The sequence below is a fragment of the Agelaius tricolor genome, unplaced genomic scaffold (genome assembly GCF_023055355.1).
Source record: "Agelaius tricolor isolate 1412-34295 unplaced genomic scaffold, bAgeTri1.0.p SCAF_7, whole genome shotgun sequence".
Taxonomy (NCBI): Eukaryota; Metazoa; Chordata; class Aves; order Passeriformes; family Icteridae; genus Agelaius; species Agelaius tricolor.
The window spans coordinates 23,131,257-23,144,396 of record NW_027269267.1 but is presented as its reverse complement, the minus strand read 5'-3'; positions in this window follow the sequence as shown (position 1 = coordinate 23,144,396).

The window sequence follows — 13,140 nt, the reverse complement described above, 5'->3', positions numbered from 1 at the left end:
AAAATAGAACTTGACACTATGTGTGTGTTTTTTTAAATTCTCAAGTTCTAACTTTTAGGATCAAACCCAAGGTACTGCAAAGGTTTCTTTAAAAAAGGAACAAAACTCTTTCTTACCTGACACGTATCAAAGAAGGAACAATCAGTATACTAACATGTTTGCTGAACATGCACCTACCTTATAGATAACAATATTATAAACTGAGTCATTATTATAAATGGCAACTTCAACCATCAAACATCAAGAATATTCCAATTTTTCATCTCAAGTCTCTGAAGAAGAGAAGTATATTGCAGAGTCAATGAGTACTTGCCTAACTAGCTGGGAAGGGCACCAGCTGTGATATGACACCACACTGAACTTCAGCACATGTAGACAGTGCTCTGCAAAGTGTTCAGAGGCTTAAAAACATTTCCATTTAAAAGGACAGTGTGTTTACTAGGTTGTGTCCAAAATAGCATAGTTACTTTTGATATTTCATAGTCTTCTTTTTTGTTATTATGGATGACTGTGAAAGATGATATTTTTATCTGTATTTTCTGAGGTTATTATGACAGTTCATGAAATCTGCCTTTAATAATTTCTTAATATCTACTCTGTGATGCTTCTGAGCCAAATCAGCTGCTCCTGTACCTTCCTAAGAGTTTCTATATGGTTAGTACATTACATTTCATCAAGGGAAAGTCTCTTTCATTTAAAAGTAACTATTAAATTTACTTTTATATAGTTCTATTCAAATCAGATGACTTGTAATGAAAAATTCAGAATTCTATGAATAACAAATTTTTTCTGCTGAGCATTTTGCAGGAAGAAAATATTTTCAATTATTTGGTTTTAGTTTTTATATAGTTGACTTTATATTTTCCTTTTTTACTTTTCTTTCTTCAATAAGTATAATGCAGTAAGTCAGAAAAGAAAAGCAATATGATCAGGTTTCCCTAAAAGCATCTTTCTAATGGTGTGACCCACTCACCACTGCTGGGAAAGTTTCAATGGTCTTTTTGAAATGCATAATTAAACACCTGCTATTGTTTGCAAGACAGGTGCCAAATGCTTCAACAGTAATATTCCTACTGTTATGCTTTTCCAATGAGATGGGAAAATGAAGAGGGTAGAATCCATTTAAAAGTATAAAATGTTTCTATAATATTTTCCATAATAACAAAGAGAATCTTCAACTCAAATAAGTTTAATTTAATTTTATCATCTGAAAAGTAAGGGAGTAATCTCACCTTCATAAGAGGTAAAGTACTTGGAAAATTGACTTCAAGAGGACCCATGATATTTTTAGCATGCTGAGGAAACTCAGTTAAAACCTAACTGAAGATATTCTGCCTGCTTAAATCAAACAGTCATTGACAAGAGGATTTGATTCTAGGAATTCATTTTTTAAAATCAGATAGGAGCCTCATTTAAAAGCTTTTTAATTTTGAATTAGATAAATATTTTTCAAAAATTATTGCAGGTCAGACCATACTTTTTAACAAATTAAATTAAAGACATTCCTAAATTATTTGCAGCCATCAATGGGTTGCACTTGATAATTTTGATAACATTTTAGCATACATTCAAAAGCTAAAATAATCTTAAAGTGGAAAAATGTAAAAATTATTATTAAATACAAGTTACATCAACGTTTCCTATTAGAATAAAATAATTCTAAAACACAGTAAGCAGGTAATACTGTAAAAACACCTAAAATACTATTTTACTTTGTAAAGTAGAGAGAAATTAGTAATTGTGCTTATTTCAACTAGGGTGATATAACTGAACCATAATTTCCACTGCTTTATTGGCCTGTATTAACTTCTGCTATTCAAACTGATTCAGATTCTTACCTGTCTAGAAGAGACTCTGAACAGTTCTAAACAAGACATCAGACTCTGATATTACACTGGGAATATGAAGAACACCTTGTATTTGAGCTGGTGTATATCAGTATCCTCAAATCTTCCCCTATCAAATAGAAGGAAAATTTCGACCATCCACCAAGGGTTGGTAGGGTTATATTTAACTTGGGCATCATTACTAATGTTAGACCATTGGCTCAAAATACCTAAGATAGATAATGGGATTGCCTACAAAGGAACTTAAAAGATGTTGGCACCTGGAGTGTGTCCAGTGTGCAGTACAGAATCACTTTGGTATAACCATCTCTCTCTTTTAATTACAGACAAGGGTTAGGGACCCTGTGATGCAGTTTCGTGAGGGATAATAGGAAGGATGCAGGGGAACACCTGAACACATGCCTGACTCCAGGCAGCATCTTTTTCACTGTCAGCCACTTGGTGGATGGGCACCACTGGGCCCCAGGGAAATTTCTGTGTGCACAGAACAGAAATGGAGCTCCATCTCACAGAGAACGGGGGTCATGGTATTTTAAGTCACCATCAGGTGCTCTGGAGTCTGAGTCTTCTCTCAAAAAGAATCCAAATCCTAACCAAGAAATGAGCACTGTGTTGTGAGCAATGCCTTTTGCACACCTCCTGCTTTATCTGGACACTTGCACAGAAGGGGAAAAAGAAAGGAACAGAGCGTAAAGAAAGCAGTTAAAATTAAGTACTTATGAGTTTTTTCAAAAGAAATGGTCCTTGGGGATACAGACCATTTTGTTAGGGAAAAAAAATAAAAATTCTTTGCTATCATTCTAGGGGCAGGAAGATTGTTTTACTTGCTGCTTCTGGGAGTTTTGGCTCTTGCACCTCAGTCAATGTTAGTGCATTCATTTATCAAACCTCTTTTTAGGAAAATCCTTTAGATATTGCTGTCCTAAACACCATTTCATTGATTTTAAATATGATTTTTCAGTCCTGGGTGCAACAGAGTCTTAGAAAGGAGTTGTGTTTTAGCAACTGGAGACTGTGTCAGAAGAAGAATGCTTTATTAAGTAACCATCCTTACCCATATTGTGAATAAATCCTGTTCTGTTAGCTACATTTGTATGATTATTATTTACATCTGATTGTGGAGTGACAAGGAAAGAAAACATGCAAACAACCAAAACATTTTAAAGAAAATTTAATAATAAAATTTAGTCTACTCGTTAAGTAGACTAATAGATACAGATTTTACAAACATTTATATAACTTTGATACAGTAAAAGCAACTAGTAGAATTTGTTGGCAGAGCTGGTAGAGACTATGTTGAAGCTCCATTCTTTTTGAAAAGCTTTTCAAAAACAAAAGGACAATGATTTTGAGTACCACATCTTTGGAAAGACTGTTAAAAAGTCTTGGAAAGGTAAGATCGTAGACTATATTGAGCAGTGTTTAACAAAACAGAAACTAAACACTGGAAAACAGAAAAGCATCTGTGTTGTCTTAGACATTTGTTGACCATGCAGAGCCTAAGAATCTCCACCCATAGAAAAAAATGCATTGATTCTATCAAAAAGTGATGTGAAAAAGCCTCATTGGCTTTTAAATAAGGAATTATAGAAAAAATGGAAATTTGCATAGACTCTCTTGTAGCTGAAACTGGAATTTTAAAATATCAATTGTCTACAGCAGAAAAACTTGGCAAACATCTGCAAGAAACATTACATCTGTTAATAAATCAATTGCCCTCTCCAAGAATGGCTAGTCAAATCCACAAATAACCCATTATGAAGATTATGAAACTTGGTATGGGAACATCTGGAATGAGAGTGAAAAAAATTTTATTGTGGCCTCTGCCCCTCTCCCTTATGCTTTCCCTTTACAACCATTAATTAATACTGAAGCTGGTAATGGGGAGAGAAGGAAATTCATAATGCAGTGTGTACAATTCCCTGTTCTCCTTCAGCATTAGTGAAATTGTGAGTTTTCCAGGCATTCAGAAGAATCTGAAATGGAATATGTGTGGTGAGTCTCCCTGACCAGGGGAGGTTGGATTTCATGGAGTGAGGAAGAAGCAGGAGGTTATTGGGGTTTTGGCATGTTTTACCCACAAGTCACAGAGATCATGATTATTCCCTAGCTGTGTGGGTGGTACACCAGGCAGGAGGAACATATCTGCAGGACAGGGGAGACCTGCTGGTTATTAAAACTACTGCATTCTCTGATCTCACAGATGCTGTGCAGAAAGCAGCTTGTGCTCACACTGTGTTTGGGAGGCGTAGCTTTACAATCTCTTACATTAGCACCTATAAATCCAGCCAGATTAACCCTTCTTATTCAGGGTCTTCCAGACAGTCTCAAGACTTCTGTAGCAAACTTTTAGGATGCAATATGGAATGTTCATGTCCAAAACATCACACATGCTAAGCAGCAAGAGGGATGTGCGCAGCCAATGGATGTAACTACCTGGAGTGGAATTGTGTAGGAATTAGTGAGTTATAAATGCTGGATGGGATGGATTGGATTGTTATTGTTAAAGCTCCTGAGCATCCCACAGCAAAATTTTCCATCAGGCTTTCAGAGGAAGAATGGTTTATTAAGGTTGAAATGCTTGTGGGGGCTGCCCATACAAGCCTTTTAGGATTTAATTTACTTTGTGGGCAAACAGGGAAACTCCCAAATGAACTTTCTGGAGTGAGAGGCACTAGGCTGCCAGGGTTACAAATAGAATGTGAAAGAATGTGGGACAATTTTTATAAATCTATCAGAGACATCATTATCATTGTCTTCTTCTAAAGTTACTAAAGTAAAACAATAACCCCTGCGAAGAACAGCGCTGACAAAATGTAGACAGATTGGGAAAAAAGAGCCATCATTAAAAGGACTCATTCATCTCATAATTTACCAGTGTGTCCAGTAAAAAGCCAACTGGGCAGTGGCATTTTACAGTTGATTACCAACAATTAAGTGTTAATGCAGCTTTAACTGCTGCAGTTCCAAATATTGCTGAGACAGTGACACTGATACAGAGAGCTGCTCATGCTTGGATGCCTGCTCTAGATTTTAAAGACATATTTTTCATGAGTCTTTTACTTGAAAAGGATGAAGTGCAGTTTGCCATTACATAGTGAGAAATCCAATATACCTTTAACAGGCTACCTCAGAGGTGCAAGCATTCACCCACAATTGCTCACTGCTGCTCTTGCTGCATTTTTACTGATGGTCTCACTCACATCAAATGTGAAACTACCAAAATATAGATGATACTCTAAATGGAGGACATTCCCACAAAAAGGTAAGGGAAGTAACAGAAGCAGTATGAGAAGCATTAAATAAAGAATTTGAAATTCCACCTGAAATTGAGTAAGTAAAAAAGTAAAATTTGGGGGTATTTGGTGGATAACAGGCAGCACAATAGTTCCTCTAGATGCTTTAAGAAAAACAGAATGAATACAGATGCTCCAGCCTAAGAAAGAATTAAAACACTTAATCGGGATTCTATTGGAAAAAAAACAAAAAATACCTGGATTTTCTATCGTTGCTCAGCCACATTAGGTCACACTGGCAAGAAAGCACTTTATTTTACTGCATAGGACAAAGGATGGCCCGTAAACAGGAAAAATTGTGAAACTACTCTTAAAGAATGCCCTAGTGTAGAATAAAATTACAATTAGATCACCATGCTAAAGTCAATCCCACAGAACAGTAAAGGGAAAACCTTATGGACTACCTGGCAAGTTTATTTTACCAGGTCACTCAGACCCTTTACAAGATACTGATACACCCTCACAGATGTAGAAGTAGCCTCTGGGCAGCTAATGGCAACTAAAAGTCAAAAGGCTGATCCTGGTTCTTAAGGCTGATCCTACTCCTTCCTAAGACTGTATAAAATCATAGTGAGTCACATTTCTCATATAAGGAGGTACAGGAATGGGTCCTGCTGGAAGGAATTCACTGTGTATTCCACACCCCATATTACTGTGATAAAAATGTAGTAGCCCTTAGAAGAAGGGCTAATTACTTATTGAAAAAGAGCCTTTAGCCACACATGACCCAGTAGGACACTTGACTTTCCAGGGTACTTTACCCAATAAATATTTGGTATGGGCCCACCAAGTATTCTTTGCAAAACCTGAATCAGGTGTTCCACCTTCCATTGAAGGGAAGCATCCTATAGCATTGGAGCCAGCCTGTTATGTGGTAAATTTACCAGAAATAAGATCTGTGCCTATGAGTCTAACTAAACCTCATGAACTGCTTGGGAATTTACTAATGGCAGTGGCACAAAGCATAGGGTTAGTGCTGGGTGGATTTTTCCTTCTTTTTAATGGGAAATCAGTCTTATCAAAACCCCCTGCGACTTGTATCATTTACTTTTTCAGGAATGATAGCAGGAATGATACCAGGAATGATGCCAACACACCTCCACTGATCATCAAGTTAGCCTCTGAAGGACTGCTCACCCTTCCTGTAGAAGACATCAGCACCAGAATGAACCAAATTGGGAACTTAAATCAACAAGCCCAATCCTCTGAGCTGAAACCCCCACTTTGTTTACCTATGATGAGAACTATGGTACAGGTCATCACCACTCTTAATACCAAATGCATTTATATTAAAATTGCTAATGAAGCAAGGTGTAATTGTAAAAATTTAGGATTTCTGCCTAATAACATGAATTTGAAAGAGGGAAATACCATAATATGTGAAACACAGTCTCTAAGCAACAACAGGGAAATTAATTAGTTTCCAAGATAGCTCCTTCAGAAGTGGAATAGATGTTACAAGGCCAGCAGCTGTTCAGTGAGCATTACAGTGAATATGGAGAGGGAAACTGTGCATATGGAGATATGATGAGTCCACAGTTGTAACTGTGATGATGTATAATGGCATAGCAAAACTTAAACCCTCAAAATCCATCCCACTACCTCCAAGGCTGTTGACAAGACTCTTTGAATCTCATCTCCACAGATTTAGAAAATTAGACCCTTTTCCATCAAATATAAAAGCCAGCAACAAGTGGTATTTAATCTTTCAGGGTCCTTTAAATGAGTGGAATTATCAATGCAGATTAAAATCTCTACAATTAAACCTGTTAACATCCTGTGCAAGGCGGTTATTACAGTTGCATGGACAAACTCTCACCTCACCAAAACTATCAAGGAGAGATGTGGCTAGTACCCTGGGAACAGGATTATGACTATTAAAGTGACATGAATGCTGAAATCCTAGCAAACAAAATAAATTACATGCATAAAAATCCATTAAGGTTGTGACTGACTTAGCATGAATTTCAAAAAATACATATTATGATGAAGAATATTAGTAAATTAAAATACCACCTCAGCAGGTCTTTTTCTTATCTTGAAATAAGAAAGAAAGAATCATTAATAGTTGCAAAACCAAATTTTTACACAAAGAATTTAGCTTAACCTAGATGCCAAAAATCCTCCTAAGTAAAGATGACTGCTGATGTTTTGCTATTGTGTGAGTGGCATGTGGTGCAGAAGTAATTTAAAGTGCAATTCTTCTCAGCAGTAAGTCATTTTTGACATGACATTTATAACATCAGAAACATAAACAAGGAAAAAGAAAAAAAATAAAAAAGCAAATAATTCCATTTAGATAGTTTCTACTGTCATTTTGACTAATCATCCACAATATATTTGTTACCTGTAAAGGAGAAGGAAATATTTTCAGTCTGGGAGGTTTAAAGAATACTTAGCATTTAAATACTTAGCATTTAATTGAAAAGTTTATACAAAAGCATTCATAGAATGATGGATGTTTCACCCCAGAGAACTCATGATTCTGGGACATTTTTACAGCTCTGAAACAAACATTTTGTCACCTCTCATTTTGTGGGATTCAGGAAGAAGCTGAGAACTGTAACGCTGTCCTAGAAAAATTTCAGTGAGAGATTTTTAAAATTAGAATGCATATCACTATTGCAAAGTCACAGCATTTTTTATTGTTGATAATGATTAGGAAAATAAGATTTATATGTTCATTTTTCATAAAAGCAATCAGAACAAATGCCTATGAAAGCAACACATATGCAAACAGGCCTTAAGATACAAGATGACCTGGAAGTTCAAAACATAATTTTTTTAAGTATTGGGATAGAGGTACTATTTTCAAAACATATAGAAAAAATATGAACTCAAAATGTGTACAGTGCATATAATATTGGAGTAGACACTCAGAAAAATTAATTATTGGACTTTAATTTCTCATTTGCAAGAAGATGTAACTATAGCAGGAGGACCACAGCATGACATCAGCAGCCCCTTCCTTTGGGCTCAAGACAGATTGAGGTTTTCACCCAGTGTTACCTCATGAATGCCACTGTCTATTCCAGATAGAACACTGTGAGTAACCAAAAGATGCAGGGCAACCCTTTCAAAATTCTGCTTTAATATATAGAAATCTCATGGTGTAAAAATGTTGGTAATAAGGGTAAAATTCAGATACAGCACAGACAGCAGAGGGCCTGACTGGTGCAACATTTGAAGTATCCAGTGATAACTAAAAGAGAATGAGAGACATAACACCCAGCTGTGTTTGTCTGGATTACATCAGGATATCTAAAAAGGTGTCAGGTGACTGCCTTTAGGCAACCAAGTGGATTCCTAGCTGTTCACATGATTTCTCCTAATGGACAATAGAAATCTTGTCAATACCATCAGTGAATCCTTATTCAGCTTAAACTTAGGTGTCTAGGACTATTCAAAATTTTTAATAAACTTGGAGGTAATTTTAATCACACAAAACCCACTAGAGTTCATTGCCTGTTTGAAACACTCTCATGTTATTAAAATGAAGCCAGATGATTGCATCAACTGATATGAGTTATGATCCTACCTGGAGCACTGAACAGCTCTGGGATCCCCAGCACAGGAAGGACATATACTGCTGGAGTAAGTCCAGAGGAAGGTGATTAATCATTTACTATTATTATTATTATTATTATTATTATTATGTTGTTGTTGTTGTTGTTGATGATGATGTTGTTGTTGTTGTTGTTGATGATGTTGTTGTTGTTGTTGTTGTTGTATCATCCACTTGGATGACTTAAATAATATTTTCATTTCTGCCCAGAAAAATGAGAAAAATAGCAATTTTTTTTCTAAACTGAATTAAACAGCTTTAGTTCAGTCCAATATTGACCTCCATTTGTCTGTACTAGTTGTTGCTTTACCAGATTTCCAGTTCTGATTGTACTGTACCATGTATTTTATCTTTTAGATTAAAATTCCAGGTTAACTGATTATCTGATGGAGTAAAATAGTATTTTTTCTGCAAAAAATATTGGTATGTATCTCTGGAGTCCCAGAGATGTAGAACTTGTGGAAGATATCATGTTTCTGGGACTTTCTCACATGTAGAAGATTGATTTAGCTTGAGAAATCCAAAAGAGAATATTAAACATCTCCAAACAAAGAAAATTCCATAGTGAAAGAAGAAACATCTTTAAATTCTTTTCCAGCACTTGTCATTGCACAGATAAATTCTCTTTATTGAATTTCTCCCTCTGTATTTTAAATTATTTTCTTTAAAAAACATAAAAGTATCATGAAGATCTATGAGCTCAGTTTTGATTGAACCAAGAAAAAAATGTTCACAAATATAGAGAAAAAATTATATTTTGAAAATCTGTTAGTTTTTATTTTGTTTTATAATAATCACAAAGTTCAAACACCTAACATTTTTACCATTAAATTTCAATGTAATTTTCTGTACATGTAAGTTGCATCACTGTCATTATTTCATTAGACATTTAAAAAGGCAATCTAAAGGAAGGGGATATAGCCTACCAACAAAAATAAAAATTAAAAAAAAAAAGGCATTAAGGCAAATTTATCTTCTAGTACTATTATTGTCCTGATGCAAATATTTTCATTAAAAAATCTTAAGAAAATAAATTAAAACCTCAACAGCATATCATAGCACATCAGGTACAAAATAACATTGACATACTGAGCAGGGATAAACTTAAAATAGTTATTTTAGGTAACAAAAATCTGAAAATGATCATACTAATACAGAGAAAACCAAAAATATTTTTAAACTTAAGAAATAAAAATTGGTATTCTTAAACTTAGCAGTAGGAAATATTTTGGAGGAAAGAAGCTTAGAATTATACAAACATTATGCTTTCCCAAAAAATAATAATTACACAATTAACAATGGGAAGATTAAAGTAGCATTACAGGGGGATTATAAATCATGCTGAACTTCAACACAGAGATCTCATCTCAGTTCACAATACAGCACTAAAACTGATATCAACTAGGACATCAGCAAGGCATCTCTATGAAATCACTGTGTTCCAGTCACCCATTCTGATACTATCTGTTTCAGGCAATTTTTTATTCCCTTTTAAAAAAGATAAAAAAGTAATTGTATGGTCTTAGAATTAAATTTTCTATCAAAACAAACAGATTTTCTTCATTTTCCTAATCTTCTTGAATAGTGTTATCACAGGTAGCAATATTGCTCATTTTCATTGTTACTAGCAATCTTAGGTGGAATAGATTCACACCTGTTCTAATTCATTTATTTCAGTAAGGCACTTTGATAGTGCTATCACTTATCTCTAAGGGTGAACATATCTCATTTCTCATGGGGCTTTTCCAATCATTACAGCTGTTACTAGTATTTGGAGGTTTTTTTTTAGTCAGTTAGTTTAGTGAACTTCTTTTCCTTTGGATACTCATTTTTCTTCCTTAGTTTTTCATCAGGGATTTCAGTGAATGTCAAGACAGAAAAGAAAAAAAAAAACCAAACAATGGCATACAGTCTGCTTCTTTACAGATTAGGTATGAACCAGAGTCTGCATTCAAATGCCACTGTAAGAGAGAGGGTACAAAAGGTAAATATTTAATAAGGTGACCTGTCCTCTTTGTCTTTAATGTATTTATATAGAAAACAGTAATTAGTGTAAGTGCAAAATTAGCTAATCTGTAGTTACCTAGGCCCTCTAACTATTCTTTTTCATAAGATTAGTGGTAAATTTCTTCAAAATGTTAACAAATGAGCTACCTTTTCATTTATTTGTAAATATGCTTGACTTGGAATTTGCATTTGTTTTTCAACATGCATTTATGAAATGTATTTTTTCATTATTTTTGTAGAGAAAATTTTCTTTTCTACTGCTTCAGTATTTGGCTTAATTGTGTATCCATTTCTTTAATTTTGATTTCAGAATGTATTTTTATTCTGTTCTAGTTCCTCATATTATACATAATTTGAAACACTATTTTCATTTAGTATCATTCTTCTGTTCTGACAGCTCAGTGACAAGAGTGACTAATTTTTTTCCTGCTCATTATAGAGGTTTTTATTTTTCTTCTTCACCTTTGCATCCACTAATGAATGGTTTGAGTGCTTTCTGACAAAGTTCTGCTTCAATTTCTAGTTAGTATAGAAAGGTTTTGTTGTACTGAAAATGGTTTTCAAGGGCAGAGTCTGACTCTTACCTTGAGAAGATCATAACCAGACATAGCTTCCATTGGAGAAGTCCAATCCATCAAGCATGAAAACTGAACTCCTTATAGCAAAAGTCATTTTCTGCCTGGTCAGGGTAAAACAGTGGCACAAGATAGTCACATGTCCACATAAATCTTCACTCATTGTGACAAGAGAACAAAAATACTGAGTAATTCATCAGTTCTGAAGGATGTGTCCTCTTTCTTATCAATAAAATACCTAGAATGTCTTTAAATTAAAAACCTACATATATAGGACATATATAGAACAAATTTTCCCAAAAACAGCTGTCTAGGACAACTAAAGAGATTGGTTATTAGTGTTTGAACATCATACTTGGAGCTCAATGATTTTGAAAATAGGTTTCTCAACCCTTGACTTATTTGACTGTGAACATAACTAGAATATAATTCAAAATATAGAAATACACAATGTCCTGCTTTCTCCCCTCAATCTGGAAAGAATCCAAATGTCATAGAGATAATCTAGAACAGTATAAATAGGACATAGGATTGACATAAAGGAAGTTGTTCTGTTTTGTTTTTCAGGAAATCACTACAATAAACCAAAAACACAAATTTAAAAGAAAATAACCCAACCAAATCAAAACTAAAAAAAACACCTTTCCGTTTAAGAGTAATTTAGATAAAGGTCATAAAGTTTCATATTTTTATGTGTAGGTTGATGGGTATCTGTACAGTTCCTAAATCTTTGTAAGGAGCCAAAACTACTTACAAAAATACAACTTGATTTGTTACATTACCTGGCAGAACTCACTGCTGTTGTTGGCTAACATTCACAAAGCTGCTCGATTGCTGGCAGTCCTGCAACTAATGAGAACTAGTTCAACGTGATGTCCCTGAGGCATCAAGCTAATATTTTCAAGTTTCAGAATAGTCATTGCAATTTTTTGCCTTGCTCATAGAAAGCCTTATTTAGAAAGCAGTATCTAGTGCTACACAGAAAAATGAAAAGATGGAGGTATTGATCAATGATGCAAAATATGACACACAAAAAAATAACCAAAACCATCTTGGGGGTTATAATTGCTTTTGGAACCCTCTTGCAGTATTTGGGAAGTGAGTCTCAGATTCTTGTAATTCTGTGCTTGAATCCTAGGCCTCAGTATAGAACTTTCATTACTAACAATAAGCATTCTAATTCCTAAAATATCTGCCTAAAGTGTTGTATGATTTTGGTGCATGACTCAAAGGAAAAGTTTGCAAGTGGGAATCTCAACAGAAAAAAAGGCACTGAAAATTTTGAAAAAAGTATGTCTTAATCTGGATATCATACTGGAATTTTTAGTTTAGTATCTTTCAAAAATCTTGGACTATAATTCATCCAGGTTAGATGAGGTGAAATGCAGAAAGGCAGATATGGACTTTGCTTCATGAGGAATGGTAAGAGTTTGAAAAGATCTTCACAGAGAACCTGCAGAAGGAAGACATCATCCACTGCCTGTAGATGAGCTAGCATGGCTAAGGCTATCTAAGGACCATAGGAAGGCAAAAGCTCCCAGGAAAAAGAAAATTAGAATTGTTGGCAGCAGTAAAAATGCTCCATCTGTAGTATCTGCAGCTGTTCACTTGAAAAAGTTCAGGATCTAGGATATGGAGCTGGTGCTATGAGTAGTGAGCAATGAACTTCAATGACTGTTGACTCCTTCCTGCAGGATGAAGAATTATCTCTCTTCCAGCTAGACAAAATATAAGAGATAATAGTGACAAACTATGTCTAAAAAGTTCAAACCCGTCATGAGGAAAAAAACCCAAACTAATCTAGAATAGCCACAGAAGCTGTGTCTGCTTTCATTCAGTTTTGACAATAG